The sequence below is a fragment of the Cucumis melo genome, chromosome 1 (assembly GCF_025177605.1).
Source record: "Cucumis melo cultivar AY chromosome 1, USDA_Cmelo_AY_1.0, whole genome shotgun sequence".
NCBI classification, from domain to species: domain Eukaryota; kingdom Viridiplantae; phylum Streptophyta; class Magnoliopsida; order Cucurbitales; family Cucurbitaceae; genus Cucumis; species Cucumis melo.
This window is the reverse complement of record NC_066857.1, coordinates 33954076-33967542: the sequence shown is the minus strand read 5'-3', so window position 1 is coordinate 33967542 and position 13467 is coordinate 33954076.

Genomic DNA, 13467 nt, shown 5'->3' with positions numbered 1-13467 from the left:
TTTTTTGACCTTTTTCCTACTGGACACGTCCGCTATTGCCTTGAGTCCTTTTCCTCGCGTCGAGGTCGGGACTGATTACGTCCGGCTTTTCGCCGATATCGATCCGGCTGCCTTGTAGTGGCTTCGCCCGCGCAGTGCTTTCTTTCATACTGAAAGCGTAGCCTTGAAAGAAGGACTTTCTCCCTTATTAGGAGCGGTAGCGACTGAATCCGCTTGGGACTCTATCTTTTTGAGATAGCTACTACCCCCGGAGGGGGACAGCCTGAAACTCTTGAAGCCGGTCAAAATCAAGCGGAAATCTCTCAAAATTGCATTGAGCCTTAGTTTTCTCTTTTTCAGCTACGCGTAGCCGATGAAATCTTCTTTGAACCTTTGCTTTCTTTTCCAGCTTTCCAGCTATGCGGACAGCCTGAAACTACTGTCTATTTATCCGTCCGAAGGACTATCCATTAGGGGGGGGAGCGTAGCGGTTAAACCAAAGCACTTTCTCCTGTATTTATCCATCCGGAGGCGGAGCCTACGGTCTGCGGTAGTTGAATTTGAAACTACTTTCTTATCTGGCCTGAAACTACTTTCTATCCTACGGTCTGCGGTAGTTGAATTTGAAACTCTTGCTTTCAGCGTAGCGCGTAGCGGGAAAAATTCAACCTTCATTCAATCTTCTCTGGGTCCTCCGGACCTGTCTTATGGCGCCTTTCTTTTCAGCTTTCCATCCAGCGGAGCGGACACCGGACACCTTAAGACCTTTCTTTTATCCAAACAAAGGTCCAGGTGATTTATCCGTAGGACTATCCATTAGAACTTTGCGCCTTTCTTTCTTTTCTCTTTTTCAGCCTGAAAGTCTTGAAGCGTAGCGCGTATCCCGATTCAACTCCTCTATATATTCTTTGCGCCTTTCTTTTCCAGCTTTCCAGCGGAGCGGACACCGAAAGCATATTTCCACCAACGAGCGGACACCGGAAGCGTAGCGGATCGGTGGCTTCGCCCTTAAGATTTTTCAGCGGAGAAAGAAAAGTATTATGGAGAAAAAAAGCTGTTAAATAAATAATATCCGCGCGTAGGTGCAAGAAAAGAAAGGCAGGGATCTTCTTTCAGATTTCCCTTTCATCTTTGCTCTAGCTCTTCCGGTTGCAGGAGAAGGAGTTTCATATCTAGATCTCTTTGCCAAGGCTTATAGCCTGTAAGGCTTAAAAGGAGAAATCCTTTCTCAAATTCTGATCGCCATTTCATTTCAGTCTGATTTTGGCTAAATAAGCAACTATATATATATAAAAATCTAAAGAAAATACAAGCAAAAAACCACTGAATTTACCTTCAATCTTGAACTTTTCATTGATTCAGTCGTCCTCCGGTTCGTTCTAATGGATAGTCCTCCGGACTGTGAAGGAGCCCTTCAAATTCAGAAATCCATATTAATATTAACCTAGGCCCAAAAGTCATGAAATTGGGGATTTGACCTATGAGTCAAGTGATTCAGAGTTGAGTAAGTCACTTCAAAACCGTGGGAAAGGGCGGAAAAGAGAGGTTTGGGTGCATTCTCATTCAGTATGGGTACTTGGGCCAAGATGCTGTGGTAAACCGATTTTCCTCTTTCGACTGAAAAAGATCTTGAGAGATATAAAAGAAGTTTTGCATCTATAACAGCCTCAGATTCCACAGATTATGATTCTGTGCCAACTAAGTACTATAGGAGATTCATTCACCTCACCGCCATAAAAGATAGGGGGGATGGAAGTGTCGCCGTCTAATCGGAAGAAAGGAGATCTGGGAATACAGGTTCAAGAGGATGAAATGCGAGACTTGAAGTTCATATTCCAGAAATCTGAGACTAATCTTTTTCATAGTCTTGTAAAATCATCAAAACCTTCGTCTGCAATAAGAAGGCGGAGGCTGGGTGCCGAGTCCGCTGAAAGGTAACTAAAAGCCCAGTTGGGGAGGGAGGAAGAAGAATGATCCGGATCCGAGGAATAGGCCTGCCGATCTCATCAGTGAGTAAGAGGTTCGGCGAAGAGTCTACGAAGTCTCAGTTTCTAAGTCTGCTGAAGTCGATGTTGCCGAAGAGGAAGCTAGGTTCCAACAAGAGAGAGCAAATAGGAAGCTCGGGAGAAGAGGCTAGTTGTCCGATCTGTGATATGACAGCTGATCCGAATCTTTTTGACTCCTCTTTCTCGGTCTCGCATTAAGAGATGAAAAGGATAGCGATTGAGCGTATAAAAATCCAAAAAGTCAAGAAATCTTTTCACGTCTTTGAGTAGAAGCTAGGAAGACTCACATCTACAGCGGAATTCGCCCGCCCCGAGAAGCTAGTCGCAGACTGAGAACGAAGCAAAAATAGATCGCCACTTACGCGGGAGTGAGATAGGCCCAGAAGAGGAAGAAGAATGATCTCTTTTTTCTGAAAGGCTTTGAGAAGAAGGAGAATTGGTTAGAAGCCGCTCGACAAGAGAGGGGCCGGGCATGTGAGACTATTCTCTCCCGTCGTAAAGCTCTTTATTAGAGAGAGGGAAAGAAGGTGCAAAGATATTGCTCATTCCGATCTTTCTGAAGAGTCCGCTGTCTTGAAAAAAGAGTCTTCCTTATCGCTTTCGGCAGAAGATGAAAGTAGGTTCAAAGAATATTTCACTCTCTCTCTTTCCCTTGAATAGGAATCTAGAGTCACTCCATGAGTCAGTCTCATCTAAATTGAATAAGAAATAGGAAGCATCTTTATGGATCGGAATCCGTCGTCCCAGTAGTTGCTGGAGAGTTTCAGTAGCAGTTCTTGTTCCAAAGCGCTAATTCACATATGAGAAGTGCTTGACTCATAAGTCAGAGTCTCATAAGTCAGAGTGAAGAAGGCGGAATTCAATATGCGTGAATGAATGAATGCGCTTTCTTGATTCTTAGTAGGTTTAGAAGGTTAGACGCATGAACTCAAAGATAGGACCTAGTTGGGTCGGTACCCAGGGGCGAGACCATATAGCTTCTTATTTGTTAAGGATAGGTTTGAATATCGAAATTGTCAAGTTTCGGCAGAGGTTGTGATAGCTCGACGTTTCGGCAGAGGCTCAATGAAGATCCATAAATAAAGGGGTCTTGTGCGAGAGTGAGGGCTCGATTTTTCTTTGGAGAAGTTGAGGAAGCGAAAGCAGCTTGACCGAGTTGACGAGGCAGAGGGGAAGGAGTGGGATCGGCATGGAGTTGAGTTATATTGTAGAACGAGAGGCGGAGAGAGAAGAAAGGTAATCAGTCTGAAAAATCAGTCAATGAACAAAGGCATCATTATGAAGAAAATCTTGAGTTCTCTGAATTCGATCTTTCATTCGATCTTGATACTTCTCCTCGAGGATGAGGCATACTCCCAAGGTCATTCCAGGTAGAGGGAAGGCGGAGGCTCAGAAGGAGAAGGCTAATAAGGAATGAATCCCAAGAAGAAAGAGAATGAACTTGCTTTCACACTCACCACTCCAATCCTCAATCCCAATAACCAATAAAGAGAAGACAGAAAAGGATCAGAGATAAGAGCAGGCTTGAGGCCAGGCTTAGCCCTTCTGGATCCTCCTGTATTATTGCCTTTGCCTTTCTTTCACGCGATTCACTTCCTTTGAAATTCATTCCTTCATCAAGAAATAAATGAGAGAGGCTAGAAGCGAGACTGAAGAGGAGTGCAGGTTATGGAGGGCTCGAGCACCTGTTGAAGTTGCCCTTTCAGAGGACGGAATTATAGACTCAAGGTTAGAGGATAGGTTTCGAGTCGGACCTATTTCAGATGATAATGGGACAGCCACTCTCCCTCTTGGGATTCTATTCTATACGAGAATCTTGGGATTGGGAATCTTTCTTCTTCATTGTTCTAGCTTCACTCATTCACTAACCTATTTAGAAAGAGAGACCTCATAAGAACCATACTCTTTCTTCTTCTTCGGCGGAAACTGAGACTTCGTACTCAGGACGAAGGAGCAAATAAGAAAGAAAGAAATTTCTATCTCGAAAGGGTGAGAAAGACAGATTCCATTCGATCTCATTAACGAGAAAAGCAACCCCTTTTGACTTTACGAGAAAACTTCAAAGGCGAGATTCCGGGTCAAGGAGGGAGGAGTAAAGGGAGTTCATAGACGACCAGGAGATAATATGCTTTCCCCTAATTGCTAGCATAACTGAAATCAGAACATCGGGGGGAGGAAAGACCAAGGGTTGCTCCGCTTGCCTCCTCTTGCTTTTCTTGAACTAATTCTTGCGACCCACGTAGCGGAAGGAGAGGTGAGAAGGTAACTGAAAGACTCATTCTCATATCTTTATGAACACAAAGAAATCCCAAGAAATGAGAATTCTGGCTTGGAAGAGACAAAGAAAGAAATTCACATCCATAAATCAAGCCTAGGTTCTTGCTCGAGCAGAAAGAATCAATCAGAGGCTCCGTAGGGAAGAACTCGACTCCCAGTTCGAAGAAAGTCGACTGATTATGAATTTTTGTAATCAACGACCTTCAAATCCTTAGCGAAAATGAACAAAAAGCTAGGTTTTGGGCCTATAAAGTAGCAACTTTTCAAGTCAAATGCCTGATTTTGAACTCTATTTTCGTTATATAGAAAGATGAGAAAAAGGAAGAAAATGCAAGAAAAAAGACGGGAAAACGCAATGAAAGAAGAAAGCCTATCAAAGAAATGAACAGACTTTGATGAGAGTTCTAGTTTCTGGTCCGGATAAAGAGAGGAGAAAGAAAGTCTTTAGTTTCAGGCTGTCCGCTACGCTTTCGCTCCTCTCCTTTCAGTCGAGCCGCTTTCGCTCCTTATTCAAGTTCCAGGCAAGAAAAGAAAGGCAGGGATCTTGTAGGACGACTATGAATCAGATTTTCGAGGACTATTCAAAGCTTCGGGAGGACTGATTTTTGTTTATCCGTCCTCTTGAGTCAGAAACATTGACACCTGAGGACTATTCGCTATTCTAAAAACCGAAGGACTTTGAAAATATGATTCATAGTCCGGAGGACCCGTCGGAGTCTGAAATCTACCATATTAATTCATGAGTGGAGTATGAAAGATCAGAGTGAATAGGAGAGAGAGAAGAGAAAGAAAGGGCTTGTCCCCCACGGAGCAGGGGAAGTAACTGCAAGCTTTCTTTCCACCTTTGCCGAATAGGGGTGGTTGCGGGCATTGAAAGAATGGGTTGGCGCCCTAGCTTCTTGAGGCAGTGCCAGTCGCAGTTCTCGTTCAAGAAGTTCTTCTTTCAACTCATCCGCCTTTGGAGGTTAGCTATAGCTAGGCCCATAATGAATTAGACTAGAAGCAAGCTCGACCTCTGTAATAGTACAAAAGCAGAAGAAAGAAATTTCAAAGGGTCCTCAATGAAGAAGTCGCATGAAATTACGTCGGACGATGAACTTTTCCCCCCTAGTAGGATAGTCGGACTTCTGAATTCCACTTATCCTTGGACTCGTCCTCAGCTAATTTATGGATTTCTGCTTCCTTCCTTTTTGTAGATCTTAAGTCGCTTCGCTTCTTCGCTCATTCTTTCTCAAATTTCTCAACTCAATGAACAAGGGCTTGATCTTATCGTGATTAAAACGGACTGGTAGATTTCAGACTCCTCCTACGCTCTCTCCTTTCAGTCGAGACCTCTGGACTATTCAACCTATTACTTTGAAAACACAAGATAAAGATCAGTTTTGATAAAGCTCTGCTCTGAAACTTCTTTCTTCTCTTCTTTGTCTTGGGAAAGCCTAGCCGGAGAAGGAGCTCTTTCTTTATTCCTTTTCCGCCTTTTATTTGATTTTAGTAGGTCAACTTGCACTCCTTTACATAAGCTACGCCCTTCTTCATTGACTCCTTCTTAGTCGAGCTGCTTCGCACCTTGAAGGTGAATATGGGGAATGAAGCTAGTCCGCAAAGTCTTTGACTTTATTCATTGCCTAGAACTGATTTTTTCACATTCTTTGAGGCGAGATCGAAAAAGTAGTTCAAATCGTACCCAAGTCAGATTACGGGGAATTCAGTCTGATTAATTCATCAATCACGCTATTTGCGACTTCTCGCACAAGAAAAGCAACTGCTGCCACGGATGACTCATACTCAGGTCGAGCACAAGTAGTTGGAAGAGTTGAAAGTTGGGTAGTGCTATAGAGCGTCAGGCTTCTCTCAAGTCTTTTGCCCACGGGGAAAGGGCGCGCTTAACCCGCTCTTTGATCCTGACCTCCAGCATTTCTTTGCCTCCGCTTACTGACTCAAATACGAAAGGAAGACCCAATTTATGCTTACTCAACTCTTACGGAATTCAGAGGCTTTACCGGTCTCGCGGGGAATAGGGCTAGGCCATACCCTCTGAAATAGGATATTCAAGCTCTCTATCTCGTACTGCAAGAAAAGGGATGTACCCTTCGACAAAGAAAAAGATGGATGCCAAGTAACTGAAACTGCACATTCCAACCTTCCTTCGAGGCTGAGTTTCTAGTGGCTAAGCGCTTATCGCTGCTTTCGCTCTCTGAAATTAGTCGGGGTCAAGCTGCTTTCGCTCCTCTCTCTTAGCTTAATGCGAGCCCCTTTCGCTCCTCTGGAACTCGTGTCCTTATCAATGAGACGGAGGACAGGTCGGACTCATTCATGGAACTCAAACTTATGGTCCGACTATCCACTGAAAGGAGCTGAGGCAGCAGAGTTGGATAGGGACAGAGGTTAGATAGAAAGCCGCTGTTCTCGAAGAGGAAATATTGATATGAAATCGGCTAGCTCTTTTCCTTACTCATTTTTGATGATATTCCGATCAAGGAAAGCAAAAGCTTCGAATAGAATCATAAGATAGAAAGAAATGTCTTTACTGGAAGGAAGAAGATCTCAAACCCTAGCTGCCGAGCGACTCTACAACTAAGCAGCAAGGCGCAAAGAATTTGTGAAGAATTTGAAAAGCTTTTTTTGAAGCTACTTTTTCTCTTGTTGTCTAGCAGAGGGTCCGAACTGCTAAGCACCTAGCATGAATAATAAATAAGGAAGACGGAGCGGTGGCTACCCCGAGGTACTATTTATGAGGTAGTAGATTATTAGTAGTAGTATCTCATTGAAGAACCACTACTATGTTCTTTCGTGTCGAAAGTATGGATTTAGAGCGGCACCTTTTATCATGAAAGAGCTGAAACGGAAACTTCTGCAGCAAGAACTGAAGCTACTGAATTCCCCTAAAAGGGCTTCTCTTCTAAGTCCCCAGATCCCGCATCCTTCAACGGGGACGGAGACAGCAGCATAAACTGCCTTTGCCCTTGATGCCAAGGACGGATGCGACTGATCTTTCTGCCACAGCGACCTAACCACTACTTTCTATTCAAGAGGTGGGGTTGCTGGAGATCTTTCTGTCTAGCTTTCAGTCTCGATCCGAGCTGGGAACTAGGGTCATAGGAGGCTGAGTTTCTCATTGAGGGATTATGAGTGAGATTGATAATCTAAGCAACAAAAGAAGCTACTACGGCAACTGCAAAAGCAAAAACTCAGACTTGAAACTTCCCCAACTCTCCCGAACATATTAGTGGAATCTTTGACTGAGTTCCATCTTTTCTACATCTACATGAAATATTCTTTGAACCTGGATCCCTTACCTTTTTCTACTTATGAAAGAGAACTGATTCTATATATAAGGGATGAGACGATTCGGAGATTTGTCATTTCCCAGGGTTGGGATATCTGCTCTAGCTTCAGTCTTACAGCTGATACGCGACAGTAAGGAAGGCTCCGTGGGTTGTGTAGTACTAATGCGAAGTAGGATTGGGGAAGAGTTCCTATATAGCTGCTTGAAAGAGCTGAAATAGGCGAAAGGAAAGAAAAAAGATGTCCCACTCCGCGGTCTTGATCTTTGACTTTAGGATTGACTCCCTTCCATCCGTACAAAGACTCTCACAGATGATGAACTAAAGGGAGGATTCTTGCTTTGTCTTTCTCCTCGGACGGAAGTATACTATAAGCCCAGATTTCCCCTTTCGGAACAAGAAGAATGAAATGAGACTCCTTATCTTTGGTTTAGTTTAGTAGTTTAGCTATGGTCCAGTCTTGGGACTGAATCTATCATAATAAATGAAATCAGAGAAGAAAGATTTGACTGAACTCAAAGAATTGCTTTCTCGAATTAGAACATTCTTCATAGGTCGGAAGAATAGGGGGGAATTTCAGCCAATTCGTACAAAGCTGATCTACCCCTACCCCCCTCGACTTAGACCAACAAATATTTGCAAGACCTCCTTTTCTACGCAACAGAAGTACGTACTCACACACCTTCTCTTGATGAATGGGCGTAGGGAGATGAGACTTTCTAAGAAGAGAAACTGAGCTTTGCCTGAATAGAAGGATCTTTGGATTTCTGTCTATGTGATGAAAGAGAAGTTTCCCCTGATCAAGAAAGAAGGTCAGCGACTAGTCGTATTGTCAGAAGATGATAGCCTTGGAAGGCCTTTTTCAGTGGAAAGCAAAAGAAAGGTAGAAAGAAGAAAGACATTATTCCCTCCTTGTCAAGTACCACCGATACAAAAAATGCATCTCAAGTTCTTAGGCGGGGACAGGATTCGAACCTGCAGTCTTCAGGTCATGGGCCTGATGAGTCGACCAATTCCTCTACCCCGCTTCTGACCCGGTCCGTGGTAGTTTCATTCCCTCATATATTCCGACTGATTTATGGAACTCAATCCTTGGACTGATTAGAATTCCACATAGCCTTGGACTTGAAACCTACTAAAAAGATGAAAGCCTATGGCTCCGCAAAGAAGCGGAGCGGAAACTTCAGCATTACTAGTAAGCCCACTCCGCGGAGTAGTCTTGTCTTCTTCTTCTTCCTATGCCTTGAACCTTCTTATATCCTCTTATTCTACTATTTATCATCAAGCCTATCTTCCTTGAATCCTGAAGTTTCTTGTTGTTGGATAGGCTTTCTTTATTCCACTTTCATCATCGGATAGTCGGAAGTATATTAAGCTAGTCCGGACCCTTATTTAGGTTTAGGCCAAAGAAATTCATGGTTCTGACTTGCACTCCTTCTTTTATTAGAATTCAGTCGCTTCTCAAACCTTGTTCATTGAGGACCTTTGTTTTTGCTTCTACGTCTGAGTCTTCAGAGTCCTAACCTTTATATCCTCTCCTTCCTAACCTCAGTCGAGTGGCTTCGCTCTGAACCTTCCTAACCTCAGTCGAGTGGCTTCGCTCTGAACCTGACAGTCTCAAATTCTTTGATCCTCTTGACTGATTTATATCCAGTCCTTATCAATGAGACCTGTGGATCAAATGGAAAGCGACAGCTTTTATGGAATTTCATGAGTCCTTCGGACTTCTCCGACTGCCTTGCACTCCTGTCTCAACCCTTGTTCATTGATTCAGTCTCGCCGATCATTCAAAATCAAGTCGCTTCTCTCATTCTTCTCAACTCCTACGGAGCGCAAGTACAGAAATGGAATATGAACCTCTCACCTGGACCCCTAGGAGCAAAGAATTTGCGAAAAAGCACTCAAAGACTAGTCCTTCGGACGGTCCTCCGGATTTGAGAGTCCTTCGGACTAATTAAGCTACGTAGAAGCAAAAATCAAGGTCCAGATCTGAAAAGTAGAGAGAGAAACTGAAAGTCTCTTCTCTTTGAATTTGGGTATGGAGCCACCCTCGCTTTCATCAGCGTGCCATTAGAACCAGGTCTCCACCCAGTTAATGGCGGTAGGCTGAGACACAGTTTTCCGACAGCCACCCAGGACCTCGATCTCTGGGCTGACGAAAGAGCCTACCGATTGATGCCCGTTTACAACGATGTCCCTAGTCGCGATCTTTCGGTTTCGGGCATACACCGTTTTCATCAATCAATATATGATAAAAGCAAACCTTCCCTCGCTGGCCGGAGCGTAGCGACTGAATCTACTGCTTGGAAAGTTGGAAAGAGATTTCTACCAGTTCCCCTTGGAGCGTAGCGACTGAATCTACTGCTTGGAAAGTTGGAAAGATAGAGCTACCAGTTTTCCCCTTGGAGCGTAGCGACTGAATCTGCTGCTTGGAAAGATAGAGCTACCCCGGAAAGGTAGTTCCCCTTGGAGCGTCCCGGAAAGGTAGTTCCCCTTTGAGCGTAGCGACTTCAGTAGTAGTTCCCCTTCCTTCTTGCTTCCCCTTCCTTCTTGCTTGTCTTTCTGGTGGAGGCGCAAAGAATTAGCGGGGGGACCCTCTTTCGGAGATGATGGAAGAAAGATCCCTTGGTGGAGCGAAGCGGAAATGTCAATGTTCGCGATAGCGACCCCTACGCGTAGCGACTGAATCAGCTCTTTCAACTTTTTCTGCTCGTCTTCATACTCTTTCTCCTCGATAAACTCATCTATGACCCGTCCGAAGGACTCATTCATTCCACTAACCCGCTTTTAATATGTCCTTATCAATGAGACGGACCCTTATTTATTCTTTGCCCGACCGAATAGCCTCTTAAGCCCCACTTTTATAAGCAGATTTCTCATCAGACTTTTTTGCGTATTTGGCCGGCCATGGATAAAGAGCTGTCTTGTCTTGATCGGCCTTTCGAATAGGAGGTTGGTCGCAACCCAGTCCAGCATTAGATACTTTGATCCCAAGAACTCTGGTGTGTATGCTTCTGGCCGTCCTTTCTTTTCCAGATAAGCTAGGAGGAGCCTTCGTCATGGGGGACATCTCTTGCATTTTGAAGGGTTGCAAATCCTCAATTCAGATTGATGAGATTATTATATTTATATAAAAAGAGGTCTGCTATTTCGGGATCTTTCCTTAAATCGAGGAAATTCTCGCACTCCTCTATTTTGCCCAAGAGTAGTTTAGTCCTCGCCTGCTTTTGGGCCGTGCGTGGGCTTTCTCTGGCTTTTGGCCGCTTTTGCTTCCTCTAAGATCTCACTTAGCGTATACTTCCCCCAGATATGAGGGCTCTTGTCCTTCTTTGGTAACGTAGAGGACAGAGGCTTTTCCACCAGACGGAAAAAAACCTCAGATTTCGTCTTTCATTTCTCTGTCGAGGAGGCCGATGGAGATTGAAGTTAGACAGCCACAGACTGAGGCTTCCCCTAGCAGAATACTCAACCTTCTCATACTTATGAAAAAGAGAGATAATGAAAGAGAGAAGAAGGAATCAATGAACAAGGGCTTCAGTAGGCTAAGATGATCATTCTTTTTCATTGCTATGCATTCAAAAAGAAAGAATGTCCAAAGTCAAGGGCGAAAGCAATGAACGAGGAAAATGCAGAATTGACTCTGGGATAGGCTGAATTCCAAAAAGTAGGTTCTCAATATTCTTTTTTCCGGTACGTGGTAGTTTAATTCTTCTTCAGTAGGTTTCCTCTCGCTGATTCTATTTGGAGGATTCCGTAGGGTGCGGGGCGCTTTCGGTGATTCATTCTCATCCGCGGATCTTTTTTGCTTCATTCTCAGATTTTCTAAGTGGTCCAGCCGGTTGATCCCAGGGAGCGGTTCTCGATCCGGAAGGTATTCTATAAGGGTATATTTGCCCCATATTTTTCAGACCTTCGTCGATTGATTTATGGAATTTCATGATGAGGGCTGGCTTTGACGGAGAAGGAGGCATCCACAAATTCTTTGCGCCTTTATCAATGATCTTTGAGCCTTGAATCTTTTTATTCCACTTTTCTTCCTTTTTATTTCATCCGTGTAGTGCTTTCTTTAGATGGACTGATTTATGGAAGTCGATTCTTCTTGGATAGGCTTTCTCCTTTTATCCTATGGACCAAACCAAAAACTTCGCCTTCAACTCCCCGGTCCGTGGTAGTTTAATTCAGCGCGAACTAGTTCTACTCTAGTCTCCAACTAATTCCTATTCTCATTCCCGATCTCAAAATTTGTCTTTATTCACACTGATCCGGATTCCCCACCGGTAATGCCCCCGCCGGATTGAGCTAATCTACCAGCGATGGGGCTCTGGATCACATCAAGGACGGACGTGCGGACCCATCCCACTCTCGTACCATGAGAAAGCACTATTCGCATACTCGGTGATATACCGGCGTAGAATAAGTCACCTTTGCGGGAATGCCCGGAGTCCAGAGTGGATCTAAAAGAAGGAATTCAGTATTTCATACCACTGGAATCACCTCTTGAAATTCTTTGTTAAGAGGATCTCTTCTCCATCGCCTTAAAGGAGGCAATTGAGGTCCGAGTTCTGAAGGCACTTTCAAGACTAATGGAAGGAGATAGAAGGCGAAGAGATTTCTAAAGCGTGAATCTGCCTAAGAAAGTCTTTCGTCTGATTTTGAGGTTTGGAAGTGGCGAGAGTGAAAGGAATTTCAGAGTCGCTTTCATAGTAGAATACTTGAATAAGAGGATGAAATTCAGAATCAGAATAAAGAAGAGAACTCCTACTACGCGAGCCTTCTACGTCCTTCTACGCGAGGGAAGAAAAAGAAGAGAATCTCCTACTAGGCCGAAAACCTACTCCGCAAGGCGCCGAGCGGGAAGCGAGACGGAGCGCAAATCGACTTCTACGTCCTTCTACGCGAGGGAAGAAAAAGGCAAGAAAAGGAAAGCCTAGAATCAAGGTCTTGTGGTGGTTCAGTAATCTCACTCAATCTTTTCTTACTAATTGCTTTGGCCACCTTCCCAATGTGAACCACGAGAGGACCAAGCGACCTATAATCATTGCCCGGTCCGTGGTAGCTTAATTAGTCTCGGGGAATATCGGTATACCGGTCCGTGCTAGCTTAATTTTCCTTGCGACAAAGCCCCGGTGTATTGCTATTGGAAAGAAAAGGCCATTCAGAATAGATTAGATTCTTGAAGGTCTAAAGATATAAGAATGCACCGGAAAGTCCTCGCACTCATAGTCAGAAGTAGGTAGTGGCCAAAGAGTATTCCTTAGTCAAAGAACCAAGGGTCAGCAATGGGATCCGACGAAAAAAATCCCATTAGCCGACCTTAACCGAGAGTTTTGAAGAGAAAGCCCTAGGTCGTGCAACCCTTTCATTTTTCTATAAGATAGCTCAAATTCTTTGATCCTGTCAGGCCGAAAATTCATTCATTCATTGAATAAATCAAAGTTCACATCAAACCTCAAAATAAGACGAAAGAGTTTTGTTAAGCAGATTTGTACCTCTTTGTCGACTGACTTAGGTTGGGTCTCTTTCCCTGTCGAGTTACTTATGGTGGGATCCCTCCTTCCTCTTGAGAACTTGTATACCCGGACTGGGTTGTGCTATGGCTTTCATCCTACTGACTATCCACTGAACCTCTCCTTGATCATAATAGAAAAGAAAGAAGAAAAGAATAGAAGAAGCATTCCTTCAAGAACAGAAAGAAATAAACAAGGGCTCGACTGAAAAGGAGAGAAAGCCTGATCTGACTTGCTCCAAAGGCGGGTGGAACTACCGCTACGTGGGGGACGAGGCTCGGATTTCAGAAGATAAGGCGCTATATCTTCATGCCTTTCGGAGCTAAGCTTGGGACCGCGGAGTGGGGACACTTCAATCCTCACCTCGAGAAAGAGGGCTACGTACGGGGCAGTTCTCCCAGAGGCTAGTGCCAG